The 19253-nt window shown below is 39.3% G+C and overlaps 1 protein-coding gene across 1 annotated transcript in view; it reads left to right on the top strand.

Annotated features, from left to right (window-relative positions):
* The first annotated feature begins 243 nt into the window (after positions 1–243).
* The window catches only part of LOC134212916 (chondroitin sulfate proteoglycan 4), a 212408-nt gene continuing 193398 nt past the window's right edge, over positions 244–19253 (top strand). Inside the window, exon 1 of the mRNA XM_062691248.1 lies at positions 244–451. The gene's annotated coding sequence lies outside the window, so the exon portion shown is untranslated. The remainder of the gene's footprint in view (positions 452–19253) is intronic.

Here is a 19253-nt window from a genome sequence, read left to right as displayed (position 1 = left end):
AATCCACTTAACTTTCAATTTCATCTGTCCATTCCCTCGCATAGAAATCAACATGTTCATCAGACACATTTTCCAGGATAAATTCATCCCAGTCTCAATTTTCGTGATCATTTTCAAATCCGTCTCCAACAAATGCGATCAAAACGCAAAACTGCGCATGCTTTAGCGAAAAAATTGTCTGCTGCATGCTCTGATGATGTTCATTCCAATTCTTACTTCGCCAGTCGTAGAAGATCGGTTGGTTTGAACGGTCGCACCACAAGAGCAAGTATCACTCAAGAGTGATCACGACAATCCGGCATTTTCCGCTCTACCGTTCGTGCCGCGCGCGCCTTTCCTGTGTGTATCGGTCGGTCTTCGTCTTGCGTGTGACTAGCCGCCGGTAAACGAATTTCCCGGGACGGTCTTCCCATCTCTTTCGTGCGTGATGTGCCGGCATTGCGAGATTTAAGTGAGTGTCGCGGGGGGAACTTCACGCAAGACTTCACACCGTAAGTGGGCTTGCCCGTCTGGATGCGGAGCGTGCGAGACGCTCGATTTATTAACGAGAGTGGGTGCACTATATTGGAAATTATTGCACTAAACGAATTAACTTACCGTGCTGAATGTGCGCTCAACATGAGTAATGCCAGAGAAATCCGTTCGTAAAGCTATATAAATTGATTCATGGAAGAGTGTGTCTGTGAAGAGCATATTATTGAATGGAGGAAATAGGAAGCTTCGCTACAATTTACAGTGCTGATCGCGAGTGTTTCCGTTGATCCGCCAAGGCTTTTGGTGTGGTGCGGCGCACCTACTATACAGCTTCCTCCTGACGGAAACTAAGGAGAGTAAAAGTGTACTACGTACTCTTCACTCCATCATCATCGGATTTTTATGAATAAGAAACGCGAAGAAAATAAACATCGGTGCTGGGAAGGAGCCAACGAACGGTTTATGAGTGTCTCGAAAGGGGAGTCCGCCATTAGACTGATTCAAGAGCAAGTGATGATTAAATGTTATGCCATCAATTCAAAAACATATTTTTCTCGAAAAATTACCATACTTTCAATAAAGGTTGTATTTAATTAAATCAGAGAAAAATAAGTTCCTATTGCTATTGAAACTATCCTGGAGAAACTAAAAATATTTGCAGACTGTCTTCAAATGATTAAAACCAGGTACTAATATGTTATGTCTATCTTCTTTGTTGGCATTACATCCCAACTGAGACAAGGTTACCTCACTTCCACAGTAATTGGATGCGAGGGTTAATACTTGACTACTATTTTTGCAATTGGGAATCTAATACCATGTTACACATGTTTTGACGCGATTTATATTTATATTTTATATTTATATATATATATAGTTTTGCGTTCCAGGGTTTACCGTTTTGGCTCAAAACCTCAAATTTTGGCAAACATGACCCATATTCCGAACACTGGCGTTTTAGCGCCCAAAAACTGAAACTTCCATCGGTTTTCTACTCTGAGGATCAAGATTTCAAACGAATTCAAGATCTTATGGAGAAAATTATAATAATAAAGCCAAAATAGGAAATTCCCTAGCAGCACACATGTTGCACATAGATTACCGCAACTCACATGTGACCAGATTTGGTCACAATGAAGTTGCTGCAACCATTTTTGTCTGACTTGTGTTGCTCGGGTTGCTTCCCTATAGTCGACACTCCATTTGATTTTCATGTCCCGTTTCGGAGCGTTCTTCTTCCCTATTATGGACCCCCCAAAATATTCCTATAATGGTGACTCTCGTGTTTATTTTTTATAGAATTGTAAAAAATCATCTAATTTGACTTTCCATAGCATTTCCAATGCATGTAATCAAATCACAGGACTGTAAGGTAGGTTTTCCCGATAGAATTTCATAGCAAAATGTTGACATAGTGCAGTAATAATGCAAAAATGGCTGGAAGGTCCACTATTGGTCACTTTACCCTATGCCAACACACATATTGCCCTCCGCTCGCTTTCAATTCGACTTCAATAAAAACATTCTTCATGCCTGCCGTATCCTAACGGATCTATCAATTCTTTACTTTCGCCTTTAATTCGTGGTTGGTAATTACTGGCTTTATGACCCTGACCAGAGTGGGCTGTCCATTTTACGTCGACGGCACCTCCTCTAACCCACCACGAAATTCACCTTCGCCTATCACCGGTGACCTTTAAGGTGACCTCTTAAGGTTGCTTCGTCTAGCGAAAGGATTCTCCTTACCGCCAGTCGCCGCTCTGCCGTCAAGCTGTTTTAATTTGTTGGAAGAAATCATTGCAATTGGGTTTCCTTTGCGGCTGCTGTCGAATCCTGCTGGTGTAGTCACCTTCGCGATCCCGACCTTGCGGCATGCAGGGAGCCCATGCGAGGGTTGACACATTCGTGTTCACCCGAGCAGGAGAAATTGGCTCAATAATACCTAATTCTGTTATTGATACCATACGCTGTTATGAACTAACCCTGCATAAGAGGTAAAATACCAAAACAATAATACCAAAAAATAATATGCACAATACTTGAGTCATAACATACTCAGTTATTGAATTGAATTTCAATACCAAATGCATAACCAATTATTATTCGGTTGGTATTGCAATACCTAAGCATGTTATGCCTCAAGTATTCTGCATATAAGTTTTTGGTATTATTTTTTGGTATTTTACCTCTTATGCAAGGCTAAATCATACCAATTTCTGTTATCGAGGTCGTCGCTCCTGCTCGGGCAGAGCCAGGTCAGCACTAGTCAGGAAAGAGCATTTGAGCCTACTCTCATTCAGTTGGCAAACTGAATGGCAAGATTGTACCGCCACAGTTTTGCGGGACGGAAGGTAGCCTGACTATATTAATCAATTCGCCGTTTCAGGTCGGTTCCACCCGGCCTTACTAAAAGACTAGAATCTCCAAACTACCAGCCCTTGCTTCACAGTATTACTATATTAAAAACATAGTCCAATAACATGCAGCCAGTATACTATAATCAGGATCTTACTGGCATCAATCCTGATATTACGATTGGCACTCCCGCTGGGCTTGTTCTTTTTAGGCGGCACACGGCTGCTTGCTGTCACTTGTGGCCTTTTGGAGGGATTTAGCAGAGCCCACTGCCAAACCCCACCACGTTCTTGACAGACCCCTTTTAGGAGAGGTCGTTAAGCCCTTGGACATGGTCCCTGCTTCCCGGACATCGCGTATGTTTGGGGGAACCTTTATTAAGCTTTCAACAAGGATTTTAAACATGTTCATTAGAGTGATTCAAATTTTGACTTTTTCGCTCCCCTGTGCTTAAACGATTGTTTTTGCTATTTTAATAGTCCTCCCAAATTTTTAGCTGATTTGGATGTAATTTGGTTGTGCACGTGCCGTTTGAAGGTTATATGAAAATTACTATGAGAATTGCCACTTATGTAAAGAATCTATTTGAATATATTTAATGCATCGCCATCATAGAATAGATCCTATGCTGAAAGTAAGTTGTTGTTGCGAAGCAATCTGACTTTTGTGAGCAAAATTATAAAGAAAACAGAAATGCTCATTATTGATATTGATGTTATTCTTTTACGTGTTAAATTGAATTTACCACAATTCAGTATTTCCCAAATAACTTTTGTTGCCAGCATCAAATCGTTTAGCAACAACGACGATATTTTCCCTTGTTAAATTTCCTATGTTTCTAACGTATTCATACATTTTTAGAGCTTAATCAGCAATGATGGGGGACGGTTTTTCACAAAAGTTACTGTTTTCATAGTAATTTTCATACAAGCTTCAAACTGCTTGTGCTCAGTCAAATTACATCCAAATTAGCTAAAAATTTAGGACGATTATTAAAATGGCAAATGTCATCGTTTAAGCATAGGGGAGCAAAAAAGTCAAAATTTGAATCACTTTAATGTTCATCACAAAGCATACGAGCATATGGAAACGCATGGTGTATTAGTCCATCTGCTCCTTGTGACAAAGCTTCTTCTAGTCTAGTCTAGTCTACACATATACAGCTAGTTCGTGAAAGAATCCTGGAAAGTGATAGATTCGACTACATCTATCACTTTTCTTGTCATTATTTATCTTTGAAGCACATCATGTGCATTGGCTCAAAAATGGTTCATTTGTTTCCGATCCTATGAGAGAAATTAGACCACACACGGAAATACCTTATCAATATTTTTTGTACATTGCACACATAATTACCTAATTATATTGTTATGACATTATCTTCTTTAAAAATGTGTTTTAATTTTTCATATGTTTTGCTTTTCCCCTACATTAAGTGTGAGTGTAGGCTACAGGATTTTAATTTCCTTGTTGATAAATAACAAACAAATCAAGGTTTACTTATATCGAAATTTAAGTACAATTTCTGACAAAATTATGTATAGCAGCTGCCATTATGGCTGGCTTGGAAAGCCGTGAACTATTTATTTTAGCATGATCGTAGTAGCAGTGGGCCCTCCTTAGCCGTGCGGTAAGATGCGGTAAGACTACAAAGCAAGTCCATGCTGAGGGTGGCTGGGTTCGATTCCCGGTGCCAATCTAGACAATTTTCGGATTGCTCGACTTGCTCAATTATAAAAGTATCATCGTGTTAGCCTCATGATAAACGAATGCAGAAATGGTAACATGGCTTAGAAAGCTCGCAGCTAATAACTGTGAAAGTGCTTAATGAACAAGATGCGATGCGGCAATGTCCCAGTGGGGGATGTAATGCCAATTAAGAAGTAGAAGTAGCAGTGAAGGCATGTCCAAGAACTAAAAACTATTATTCATTTTCGCTTCATATTTGGATTCAGAAGCGATCGGGACCAAACATATGATTTTTTTTTTAAATATATGCATTGGGGTAACTAAAAACCTGCAAAGGTGGGAATCAAACGCAATAGTTATTCTTGTTCATCGTTTTATTTTTTTAGTTTCAATTTTCAAGTAAAAACTTTTTTAATATTCTGTTTTTCACTTTCTTTTATTCAATTCTGTCCACAAATGAACTCTCTCAATTTGAATCAGTCTGTCACCATAAAACGACTCCCCCTCACGAGGATTATATGTTCGTCACACACATTACCGTATGCCACTTTTTGGTCCCCGTTCGTCAACTCAAAGCAAAAACAAACTGAAAACATCGATCCCCTCTGCGCGGCGGCGTCCGCCCCGAAAGAGAGCATCAATGTGCGCAACATCTTCTATTCTACTTAAGTTTAAGTGGAAAACTGCGGGCGCGCGTTACCATCAACCGCCGACGACGACGACGGTCGTCGTCGTTGACGAGTCGGACGCCACCGCCAGTCATTCGACGGACGGGAAAAATGAAACGACGTGCTGCACCACACCCGCCCGGTACGGTTTTCACGGAACTTAGAGTGAATTTATTTTTGTCCTCAAATGTTGCATCGACAGCGGCCGTGATAGTTCAGTCGGGATTGACCGTGGAGAAAAATCTTAAAAGTGAAATTGTTGATGAGTTATATTGAAATTACCTGGAGATAATGGAGTGGATTTAGTGTTTGATTCTAAGAAATAAGAGGAGCTAGTGTCGTTACATTTCATACCATGTGAATCATGAAATCAGATCCGTGCAACGAAAAACAGAGCGAAATACTGGCGATGAATCATGAGCTGCGGAAAATGGAACGAATGTGAAATAATTTGAGGATGCGTGACAAACATTACGGATGCGAAAGTGTGACAAATTAAAGAAGAAATATTGCGAATTTTTTTCGGTTGGAGGAACTAATGGGTTTGTTTATTATTTCAATTTAATTAATCTTTTCTCATATTACCGGTAGCAGTAAGCCAGCCTCAAAAATATTTAAAGAAAATGTGTTTTAATGTTTGTATTATTATCTTGGAAACTTAAAAAAACTGATTGCTAGATTACCAACGTTCTTATTTTTCATGGCATTGCGTTTCTACTGGAACTTGACCTGTTTTTAAACTCGGTTAGTAATTGACGTCTTACTAATTAATATTTTGCCTGATTCAAAAACAGCAAAATATCTGTTTCATATACTAAGTTTACCTAAAGGCTAAAATATGCCTTCAAAAACGTGAATTCAATAGGGGAACGAGGTCATGATTTTAGTGATTTTTACGCGGAAAATTGCATTTGACAAAGATTCTAATCTGTTTTTCGTTATTTAATTTTTGGAGAAACATTGCCTCAAAATTTGCTGAGAGCCGTAGTATACAATTTTTCACGTAGCTCCTCGCTGGAACTGAAACGAAAATCGGTCGGGCCTGACCGATTGTTGTAAGGGGAACATACATTGTTGTAAGCAATGGCTTATGTTAGACGATCAAGGTTTGCAAAAGCAACCATTTCCGAGCATATGAACGAAGTTCCTACTTAGTCTTTCCTTAGTCTTTAGTGCTTATATCCCGGCCAGCAAAACAGAGAGGTAGAATGAGTTAGAATGACCCGAATGACAAATACCCAAAGATATTTCCTCGAATGTTTTTTATTTTTTATTTCTTTAGGCCGATACAAATATTAAATTTATTTTATGTCCGACAGCTCTTGGAATGTACGAGGGGGGGGAATAAAAAAAATAAAAAGGAAACGAAAAAAAAAGTCCAAAATGCAATTAGGGGGAATGACGGCTTTGGCAGGTTTTGTTCTATTATTGGCAGGGGGGTTTTTTATGACTGACTAGGTTCAAATTTGACTAAACATTCTTTGCATATAAAAGAATATTGTGGCCAAATTTCATAAAATTTGGTCGACAAAACCCCCTGCCAATAATAGAACAAAACCTGCCAAAGCCGTCTTTCCCCTATTTCATGGAAAATTTTAAATTTCAATGAAAAATAATACCAATAAATGTTTAGAAAACCATAGAATATGAATATTTGTAACATATTTATCCAGTAGTGAATTTAGCACAAACTTTGTATAGTTAAAAAAAATGCTGGAACTTATTTTTGTAGAAATTTGTTTTTCTTTTTGGAAAATGGCTGGTTTTGCAGATAAACTCTAAGTAATCTGTTGAATCCGAACACCAAAATTTTCCACAATCCATAACACCAAAGTACTGCTAGAGTTATAAGCTTTTGTTTAAGTCTAGTATGAAACTTAATTAATAGGGGCAATGGTCAGATGTACTTCTCAAATCACAGATGTGTTGTTTGAACATGATTGTTTCATGAAGTTCTTACATAGGCTCGGAAATGCAGACTTCCCGGACTTTAGGGAAAACTTAGGTGACGTCTGAAATAGAATCGGTGAAGCACTTCATATCAGCATGCCCATGATCCTAAAATTATTGGAATGCCATGCTACTTGTTAGCGACAAGGATACGACCTCGGACAAACTCGTAGAGAGGATGCAATGTCCTTTCAACTCACCCATACAAGAAACATGCGCGGATGAGCTGCGGGGGTTTCTGTATAGTCGTAAGGAGGTCATTTCGGTTCATGGACGGCGATCGCTGCCAGAGCGCTTCCCGACCCCCACACGATCTTAGATGTCTTCTCAGCCGCCTGGTTGCAGACTTTCGTTTACCTTACTCCAAAGGTACGATACACTGAAAATAACCTTTCTTTTTGAGAATTACAGTTCCAATTGATTTATGAAAAATAAAACATTCTTCCAAACAGTTTCAAAATAAATGTCTATTGCTTTGTGCACATAGCTAATCAAAGTTACACAATACATGGGCTACATGGAACATTGGTGTCCTTCTCAGCCCAACGTACATGTGGTACTCTTGTGTTCTGAACACTTTTTGGGGAATATAGGGCCAACGTAAAAGATCTTCATCCTTGAATTGGGCCCTGATTCCTATCGACTTCATTTATTTCTCTGTTAGGGTTACGTCGCCAGGAGATCCTTGGTCTGCCCTTGCTGCGATGTTCTGCCGGATTCCAGCGCTTGGTTGCAGGTTTCGCCTCCGCTCTTATGTGGTGTATAGCAGGCAAACGTCCATTCACACTGTGGAGTTGCTGTTGATATCGGATTTCGATGGCATCGTCGATAAGACTCAACATTCAGAATCCAGTTGTGAGGCCACCAGCTCCAAGCTGTAAAACGTTGATATCGGTTGATGAATACTTGCAAATCTATGTGATCTCTGCGAATTCGCTTCAAGTATCACTGTCGTATAACATCACAGATTCCACGTCAGAGTTGAGTATTTGGGGTTCAATGCATTGCTTAGACCTGTTTGCCCGGCTATTCTGGAGTTGGAGTTGTTCACATCCAATGATTCGGTGCTGTTGTTGTTGATGTTGAACGTTCAACTAGGTCATTCAGTTTACTCCACTGTTGCGTTAGTACTGCAATATCGTCATCTGGGTCGAGGTAGTACGATTGCTCTATGATGGTGGGCTGCTAGCGCGTCGATTTCTATGGGCAACAGCAACAGAGATATAATACATCCATGCTGGACTCTGGATTTTGTCTCGACCTCCCTTGCTTCTAGAGACGCCCCTCAGTTTTTCGTGATTCAGACGATCGGAGGCTTTTCCGTGGTCAATCAGTACCAAATGGAGGGACTCTTGAAATTCATTGACCTACTCCAGGATGATGACAGTATGGTTCTCACATGATCATCCGGGCGATATCTTTTCTACTGCCGTTCGAGAATTGTCAACCTTTTCTCATATCTGAATTAGGGTAAGTCGTCAAAACTAGAAAAAGTTGTTCTAAGTGGTCGAACCAACGTTTCAGCTGATCGTTTGGATCGGTGAGTGACTGACATGTCGCGTCTTTCTCTGGCGTCCTTGCTCCAATCAGGCGTCGTAAAATATCGTAGAGGAGGCGATTATCGCCGGTTGTTGTGGCTTTCCTATCATCGTTGACCGGGGACAGCGTTTGACTTACTATTCTTTCAGTTGTCAGGACTAGTACTTAGCTCCTCTGGAAATGGATCACCTGAAAATGGAGACGGTGCCTTCCTGAGTCCGTAATGAACGCAGCTATGACATCACGTTTGACTATCATCTTTTAATTTGCATGATCCGACCACCCATTTCCAAAATTCAGCGGGAGGAGAATTCACTCGGGGGTCGATTTAGCATAGACCGACTAGAAGATCCAGCTGTTAAGAGATCGTTCGTTGAAGAATATGGAACTCAGGTGATGGATGTTCTAGAAGGTGGCAACGTGGAATAGAAGTGGGCGGCGAAGAATACTTTCATCTAAACCGACGAGATCAACTTGGATGAGCTGCGCACTCAGCGAATAGAATGGATTACAGATGGAACCCGACTGAAGATTGAGAAGCGTATAGAATCAATGGCTGAGGAACGGGAAGAATCAGATGAGTAAAGTACGAGTCCCGTCTACAGAATGTATCTCTGTAAGTGGGAGTCGGGCGTTGCTGCAGAAAACAGGCGTGGGTGGACATCCTGGTTGATGAAGGATAGCTGCAACAAGCGAAGATTATTGCCTCAATAACTAACTGACTTGAAAAGCTGAAATGTTGGTTCCATCACTTCGAACAACTTCTTCAAGTCTTAGCCAGCATTCTTCAAAAAGCATCCATCCGAAGCAGGAAATCTAAAGGGGCCCCAAAGTCGATCGGCAGTCAGCGGAGGTAACCCTATGCTGTCTGTTTGGCGCCCAGGGATGCAAGAGATTTTCAAATAGGGTCAGAGCTTTAACTGACCTCATTCAGGTAGTCGCTGATGTGAGGCAAGGATGCATTTCATCTGCACTGTTACTTCTCAGCGTAATCGAAAAGATCTTGGTGGGTGCAATTGACCGTGTACCATACCTTGAGGTGCTTTTGCAGTTTATTGTTGTGGAACATCTAGACGACTCTGATTTGGCTAATGAACACGAAACGCTATATTAGTACTGTGCTCTTTTGTGTGTGCTTAACGAGCTGACCGTATGGACCGGTGGGTCCACCATCAACGCCCGCAGGACCAGGTGGTTGAGTGTCAACGGGAGTACTTCAATATCTTGACAGCCTGATATCATCAGGTGATGAAATTACGATTGACATGGAACCATGAGTCAGAAAGGCTGGGGCTACCTTCGCAAGATTTCGAAATATTTGGAGACTCAACCGGATTGATCCACTCACCAAAACTCGAATGTATCACTCTATCGTGAAGCATGTTGTGTTTAGGCATAGATAACGCAGATGATGCCTTAAATTTATAATTCGCACGGCCTTACAGTGCCTAGCAACATAAAAGCCATCAAATACCGATAACAATAGATGTTCGAAAACGTGGATGGAAATGGGTCCGCCATATATTGAAAGGAAGCTTAGACGGAATCTGTGAGGATTGGATATAGAATATTTATGCCGATAGAGATATATGCTCGTATTTTCATTTAAAATACTCTTGGGGGACATTTATGGTCTATGAATGATATATTTTGTATCAAGATATGAACAGTGATGCATAAAGTTCAAAATTTAAAAAAAAATATAAAAACATAAAAAAAAATATTTTTTTTCGCCCCCTCAGTATTTTGGGAAAGTTGAAGGGGGGGGTGACATAAAATAAATTTAATATTTGTATCGGCCTTATTAAAGAGGCTTGCAGCCCTAGGCTGGCTCACCTCTGGGTCCTCGAATGTAATATTCACCTGAATTGAGTAAAAATGTATACAGATATATAATGTGCAATTTACAAATAATTCAAAAAAAATTGTATTAATCATAATAGCAAGACCATGCTGAGGATGGCAGGGTTCGATTCCCGGTGCCGGTCTAGGCAATTTTCGGTTTTGAAATTGTCTCGACTTCCCTGGGCATAAAAGTATCATCGTGTTAGCCTTATGATATACGAATGCAGAAATGCGATTTTGAAAGACGCATTAAAGTTACATGGTAAAAAATATGCAACTTAATGATTTTGTTTCGTGTATGCAACATGCAGTGCAGTATTTTTTGGTTGTTGGTTTCTAAATGCCAAAACGCGTACTGCACTGCAATGTTAATGAAACATTGATCACAATTCGAACGTTTTCTTGCTGCAACTTTTTTTCTGATGTTTTTCCAATGCCTTTAATGAAACTGAATAGGAATGAGGTGCTTTTTGGAAGATGTTGCGTGTGCTACAACATGCTCTTAGTAATCATTCGAACCAAATTGGGGCCCTCCTTAGCCGTGCGGTAAGATGCGCGGCCACAAAGCAAGACCATGCTGAGGGTGGCTGGGTTCGATTCCCGGTGCCGGTCTAGGCAATTTTCGGAAATTGTCTCGACTTCCTTGGGCATAGAAGTATCATCGTGTTAGCCTCATGATGTACAAATGTAAAAATGGTAACTTGGCTTAGAAAGTTAGTTTAGAAAGAAAGTTTGGCTTAGAAACCTCGCAGTTAATAACTGTGGAAGTGCTTAATGAACACTAAGCTGGGAGGCGGCTCTGTCCCAGTGTGGGGATGTAATGCCAATAAGAAGAAGAAGAAATTGGATATGAATTGAACGCACGTTCCATTCCAGGCCATCCAAGAATTTCAAGGGTTGGAGTTCAGGCCTTAAGGGTGTGACGCGTAACAAAAGATCTATTATTTGGTGCATTAAGAAATGCAACCTGTTCTTAGAGATCATTTGAACCAAATAGGACGTGAATAGAATCCATGTTCCATTCGACGCCGTCCAAAAATTCCAAGAATTGTATTACAGTCCTTAAGGTCAATGAGCATAACAAAATATCTATTTGCTTATTTTCGGAATTCAACGTGCTCTCAGTGATCATTTAAATTAAAAAGGATTTTATTTTATGTTTAATGCTTATTAAATTTGGTTCTAGGGATTACAAAGGGCATGAACCATTTACAAAAGAGATAACAACCCTTTGGTTACGCGTGACGACCTCAAGGCCTGAGCTCCAGTGAATTTTTGAATGAACTGAAAAATAACAATTGTTGAACACTCATCCAATTCTATTCTATGGATGACATGAACATGACAAAAAAAATAGCATCTCTTTGGTTACACGTGTAGATGTTAAGGTCTATACTCCAGGGAATTCTTGAATGATCAGAAGCGGCATATCTAATATGATTCTACGGTTTAAAAAAGGCATGAACCATGTAAAAAAAATATTACAACCCTTTGGTTACGCGTGTAGACCTAAAGGCCTATACTCTAGGGAATTCTTAGACCTGGGAAGGAAGAGCTACTTGTCATAAGACGAATTTATTGTACCTTTGACAGATACGTCTTCAGTGTCTCGTACTTGACTCGACAAGTAAATACATTCCAATAAAAGCTTGAAATACTTTTTTTTATCAAGGAAGAGCTGTTGAAGGCGTATCCACTTTGAGTTAATAGATCAAAGAGGGCATGAGCTATTTTCAAAAAGATATAAAAGCTCTTGGGTTGTGCGTACTCCAGGGAATTCTTGAATGACCAGAAACGGAACAATAATTGATGGCGTATTCAATTTGGTTTTCTTGATTAAGTAGGACATGAACCATTTAAAAATAAGATATCAATCCTTTGGTTACGCGTATAGATCGCAAGGCCTATACTCCAGGAATATGTTCTTGGACAAACTTGGACGTACCAGATATTGGAAGCAATTTGATTTTATGATATTTGAATTGATGGATTAATAGCGGGCCCTCTTTGGCAGTGCGATAAGTTGCGCGGCTACAAAGCAAGACCATGCTGGAGTGGCTGGGTTTGATTCCCGGTCCGGTCTAGGAAATTTTCGGGTTAGATATTTTCTCGACTTCCCAAAAAGTATCATCGTGTTAGCCTCATGATATACAAATGCGAAAAGCGTAACCAAAGACCATGAGGTCTATACTCCAAGGAATTCTTGGCTAACTTGAAAGGGAGCAGCTATTGAAGGCCATTGATCAAAAATATGAGCAACCCTTTGGTGTGTACTCCTCAAGGCCTGTATTTAAGGGAATTTTTGGTTTACCGGAAACTAAACACTTATTGAAGGCATATCCAATTTGGCTAAATGGATCAAATAGGAAAAGAACTAGTTTTTAATCGAAATATCTGCATTTTGGTTATGTGTATGAACGCATGTGTATTCCAGGGAATTATGGGATGACCCGGAAGAGAACATTTGATGAAAGTTAATGTAGAAAGTTGGTGGGGATTCTCATCGATATGTTTTCGGCCATGATGAAATCGATGAGAATCCCCACCAGCAATTTCGCGGCGATTGATCCATTATAAACAAATGTAGAAAGTGCATAACAGCTACATAGGTCTTTGGGTTTTTAAGAGTGCCTTCTTATAAAATTACTTTTGGATGTCATTAATGCTTAAACTTATAGTCACGGTACGTGCCGTGAAACGAGGGACATAGTAAGAAGTGACGTAGAAAAAAGTGCCGTAAAAAGAGAGTTGAGTGTATAAGACATACAATACGGGTAGCCTGGTCACTGGGGAGGAGGGACTTACAATCCTGAAATATCAGGGAGGGTCGCTAACCTCTGTGGATGGGACTTACACTCGGGTTGAAATTCGAATTGAGGGCACCAGCAAATTACATACCCAACGGGATTTTGGACTCCGCAGGCTTCGCCCCAGTCAACACAAGATCGTATATGATGCCGTATAAGATGCTAAAGTGGAGGCGATATAGGTACTTCCCCATACAACATGTACGTATATCGCCTCCACTTTAGCATCTTATTTTGCATCATATACGATTTTGTGTTGAGTGGGGCATTGTCCAGATAGGCCTCCCTCCGAGATATGCGAGAGTCTGAGTGTGATTGATACGGAGCCGGCAAATAATTTGGTGATCCTTAAGTCTGGGTAGACCACTCAAGGGAGTCGTGATTCCTTTAATTTTTCAGACTTGGGTAGTGTTGGAGGCAGCCTACCGCACTGCCTCTCCCAGTCCTGGTTATCGATCTTTCTTACCCAGGTTTTGGAATCGCGATGGAGCGGTTTACGTTGTCTATAGAGAAACGCATGATCGTTGCCTTATTTTGCGAAAAATAGAATTTATTATGTTCGATTGAATTTATTATATCCTACCACAATGTAAGCATCTATTAATTATGTACAGAAATACCGTCAAGAACAAATTAAAAGCAAGGTCGACATCTAGTTTGAACGTAAAGCCAACAACTTGATGATGAGATTTTAAACTCGCATTGTTAACGTAACCTCCTTCAATACCATTTCTCAAAGATGTATTGTACAGAAAAACTGCCTGAATAAAGCTGGTATTGAATTTTAACAGAAGTCTGGGATAAAAATTACAAGTTTACAGATCAAAATTTTTAATGCTACGAAAGACAGTAAAAATTCAACTGAGATGGTCGAATTAACGTAACGAATACCTTCTTCAATATCCAATTCCGTAAAACTTATGAGGGTGTCACTGAGTCGCAGTTAAGTACTATATTACGACTTCCTTATTCTCTCTAGTTACGATAAAATGGGCGTGACCAGGAATAACAATCCTCATGCTTTCGTCAGTTTTGTCATCTTGATTTGTAATAGCAATCTCTATAGGGGCCGTACACATATTACGTAAGCACTTATGGGGGGAAGGGGGTCGGTCAATATCTTACGCTCCATATAAATAAAAATTCATTTGTATGAAAAAAACTTACATGGTGGGAGGGGGGGACGAAAAACCCAGAAAAATTGCTTACGTAATAAGTGTACGACCCCATAGGTATCTCAAAAGAATCTCCAATCTACTAAGTGTACCTTTACAATACTATGCTATGCTTTTTAATATTCAATAATATTACAATACAACTTGTGATCTAATAGTTTGGCTCCAAAAACTTAATGAGCATGAGCATGACCATTTTACTAAATGATTGACTACAACTCGAGATCTTCTAGGTCTTCTTGCATCTTTTGTGTGCCTGTAACCCGTAATGAATTATCAGCATTTTTCAAATTATTTTCAATATATTTCCCCTTAAATACAGCATTCTTCATTAAACTCGCTATAATCTAAGATATGCCAGCAGGGGATTCTTCAAAATGAGGGGACACCTAGACATCAGTCAGCGGCAGTAAATCTTAAGGGAATGTTTTTCTTTTTCTTTTCCCTAGTCGTGCAAGTAACTATATTTAGCGACAACAACGTAACAAGAAAACACACGTCGCCCATCGCCCAATGAGCATGATAGAGATCGTTGCACTCCATCGTGATGGAATCCTAGTTTAATGCCATCTGTCATTCCTTCCAACCAATAACGCAGCACCGCTAAACGTGTGCAAGTGAATTCAATTTTCCTGTGCAAACACCCTATGAATGCGATATGCTCGCTCGTTTGGCATTGATGATTGAAGCATTGATCTACATTTCCGATAGGTTGAGCAGCAAGGCAAGATCAGACGCCCGTCGTCTATATACTCAGTCGATGAGTAAACATTTGATGTGGGAGGAAGAACTTCTCGGTGGGCCAACACGGCAACTACACTGATCTGACACAATTTGATTTCGGAAAGCGTCAATCTTCGTCTTGCGTGTCACTCTGCGGGGAATAGATCGGATATGCTTCACTAGGTTTGATTAGCGGAAGTGATTCTATTTTTCCAAATCGCTCAAACGAGACCAAGTGTAGCACTTGAATAAAGTTTTAGGTCACTTGCTTCATTTGAACTAGAAGTACATATTTCTTCCATTGAAATCATTATGATATTAGATTATTTTCACTAATAGTATGTTCAACGGTCAATTTAGAATCTTTGCTCGAAAAATGCTAGAACTTTAAAGTCAACAAATATAATCAAGAGAATTAATACAAGAAGATGTCATCCATTCATGAGTGGCTTACAGTAAGCTGCAGCATACTACGAAAACCTAAGAACATCTATTCATAAGTGTTGTGAACGGAATGAGAAAATGTGATTGCGGTTTCATCGAAAGCATAGTGCATCACGCACTGACAAATGTTATGGATTTACGTCAGTTTATTATCGTTTCATGTGATTCGTAGTGCTACCACTTTGTTTTATGCCGTGCTGAAAGAGCAGAAGAATGACGAAATTGAAAAAATGCAAGCGCAATGAACAAAATAAGCGTTAGTGGAAATACGACGGAAATAAGTAACAGCACAGTGAAATAGTTAATGATTGAAACAACGGGAAACATTGTAGTAGACGACGCCAAAGATCGACACCAAACATGGATAAAATCAATCGACGCCGAATGGAGCAAATAATCGTTATATTCTGGATCATTCTCACTGTTATCGATGCTGTTAAGGGTGAGTATTATTGAATTTTAAATCATTGGGCATACTAGGTTTGTACTGAGTTAGCGAAAGCTAAGCGCAGAATCAAATCGTTGCGGTATTCGTGATTCAAATGAAAATTATAGCTAAAGGAGCCTGAGTTAATTGTGCTTGATGACGAATATTATTATCGTAAAATTCGTAGTATTTTCTCCGCGATTGAATTTTACTTGGAAAACTGTACAGAGTAAGGTACACCGGGGCAAGTTGAAATGCGGGGTAAGTTGAAACGGAAGCTATAATTCAGATAGGAAATGACCGAATGCTCTGATATTTTTTTTCAACAAACTACTCGCCTAAACGCACCTTCTGACTGCCATTCCCGAAAAATTGCAGCTTTCAAAAGCAATCCATGCCATTGTCTATTTTTCGCCCTTTGCAAAATCCAAACCAACTATTTGGCACGTCAATGAAACAGGTCTCAAAACGATGTTTGGAAGAGTTTTTTCATCAAATTTTCACTGTAGGTAATCATTCAATGTTGAATAAGCATAATGATAATGAAAATCGATGAAAGCCCCGTTTTATTTTTTGTATTTTTGGTTGTTTGATGTTGCTCTGCATGTTCAACTCATCGGGGCAAATAGAAATACGTGGTGCGGGGCAAGTTGAAACAACGATTCAAAACGTCACCCTCGCAATTAAAAGTTTTTTTCCAGAATTCAACATAGTCCGTAAATACATACATTCGAAAAACATAAATTTATAAAAACATGCAAACTTCTGAGCAAAAATTTAATAAATTTCCGCCTATTCCGCCATGAATGCAACCCTCCTACAATCTCCACTAGAATGAAAAGAGGTCAACTTTAAAATGCAGTTTTGAGATTCTTAATCTACTGAGCACTGACTCTTAGAAAAATAAAACATAGACTATGTTAACATTTCGTTAACTCCACCTTTCACTTCCCCAGCTGCCTATTTCTCCAATCGAAGAGTTTATGAGAGATATGATGGCGGGTTAATTAATGTGCATTTATGAAGAAGCCACAACCGAATTAATCAACTGCGCAATATACCAGTGAACCAAAAAAAGAGACATCCTGAATAGTAATCCGAGTGGTCATAAGCAGGAGGAAATCAATTTGATAAATTCTCAGCGTAGTACGTTCTCCAGAATTTGGTCTCTGAAAATACGCTACTTACATGGGACTCTTATGCGAATCCTAGCAGTATTATAATCACCATTACAACCTCGTGCATCTTGAGTCTCAATGAGTACATACGTTTTGTTAATAATATGGCAAAATTAGCTTACGTCTGAATATAACGCAGTGTTTCAACTTGCCCCGATTCACGGGGCAAGTTGAAACGATGCATATAAAAAAATAATTCAAATAAAAAAAATGTTTATAAAAAAGTTTGTTAATGTTGCTTATTTTTTACGTTTAATATTTGTCCCGAGCTAGTAAACACCGCAAACGGATTTAAAATATATCAAAGGGTGATTTATTTATAGCACTTCGAGTTTCAACTTTGAAAAAACCGTTTCAACTTGCCCCGGTGTACCTTACACCCGTTTTCAGTTCGAAATTTGAAAATCCGTGTAAAAAAGTTTTATGATTTCTCAACGAATCATGCAAAATGGAGCAACTTTGCAAAAACTTTATGTGGGATTGTTTTACACGGCCGTGTAAAAAAAATCCGTTTAAAAACAGAATCGGGTGTTCAGCGAATAATTCTAAATGTAAACGTTTCGGAAGCTCATGCATTTTAGTCAATAGTGACACCGATTATGTCCTTACGTTTATATAAGAAGAAAAGGATATTTGATCGATTTTCAATAATACTAGCGACCGACCGCATCCTGCTATCGTGGAATGGAAAATTACCCAGGCAACAATTGGTGGTTTCGCCTTGAAGATCGGACTATGGGATCGGAAATTATGGCCAAAATACACAGTAAAATATTATGAAAATTAGGCACGACGGAATTCACAATTTAATGTAAAATTTGGTAACATAATGTGTACCAGATCATAATTTTAAGTTTCTGTGATGTAAATGATAAAATCATTGAAATTTCAGTTCAATATATCTTAATTTTACATGATTGTATAGAAAACCTTGGTGAACGAGCACGTGGCTGTCAAAACAAATCAAAACAAACCCCATTCCATTTCACGCAAACCGCAGCTGGAACCTAATTTATTCACATAAGCGTTGACGAAATGTATATATTCGGATATCCCAATAAGATGAAGGTCCTGTCGCAGCATTTCATCGCTATAACTCAACGATGTTCGAACATTTTGGCGAGAAATCTGTGATGCATTTAGCTTACTGGGTCTCAAACGATTCCATCTCGAAGGAGTTTCCGTGTCATGTAAATTTAAGGTTTCGCACAGCCTGATGAAGAACTATCGAATCACCAAAACGCTTAACCTGTTACACTTTGATCGACTCTATATTATGAAGCAGAAATACCCGAGAGGCTAACAAGTGAGGCTCTCACTCCGAGGACCAAAGTTCAATTTCCATGCACTTCTTCTTTTTTTGTTTTCCAATAAAAATAAGAACTGTAAAATTCCAGCACGCGTAAATTTAAAACAACCTATAACTTTATGTTATTTAACACGGAGCAGATTTGTTACATCTACTTGAACGGAAATTTACAGGTTTTGTTCGTACTGTGTACTTTTTCACAGAATAATCGCGTAAAAAAGTGTCACTCATTTTTCGGGCACTTATCGTCAACCAATTTGCTCGCAATAAGACGACGCAGACTTCTATCCCATTGTTCCCTATTAAAAATTTGTCGGATTGGACTATGGGCTTGGAAGTTATGGCCAAAATACCATTTTTTTACAAGAAAATCAATTAAAAAATGTATCACTCATTTTTTCAGGCACTTATCTTTAACCGATTTGCTTGTAACAAGTTGCATTCGACGCAGAACACTTTCCCATTGTTTCCTATTGAAAATTGGCCAAATCGGACTATGGGCTCAAAAGTAATGGCCATGATACTATTTTTTATAATGCTCGACCCAACAAACAATTTAAGTTGAATAAGCTAGTTTTTTAGCTGAACAAGCCAAATTGTAGCGAAATAAGCACTTTATCTGCCTCCAATGCTTGTTGGGGAGGAAGGCATCATCACCGCAAAGTGGAAT

The sequence above is a fragment of the Armigeres subalbatus genome, chromosome 2 (assembly GCF_024139115.2).
Source record: "Armigeres subalbatus isolate Guangzhou_Male chromosome 2, GZ_Asu_2, whole genome shotgun sequence".
Taxonomy (NCBI): domain Eukaryota; kingdom Metazoa; phylum Arthropoda; class Insecta; order Diptera; family Culicidae; genus Armigeres; species Armigeres subalbatus.
The sequence above is the reverse complement of the archived record's forward strand: the minus strand, read 5'-3'. Positions and strand labels throughout refer to the sequence as shown.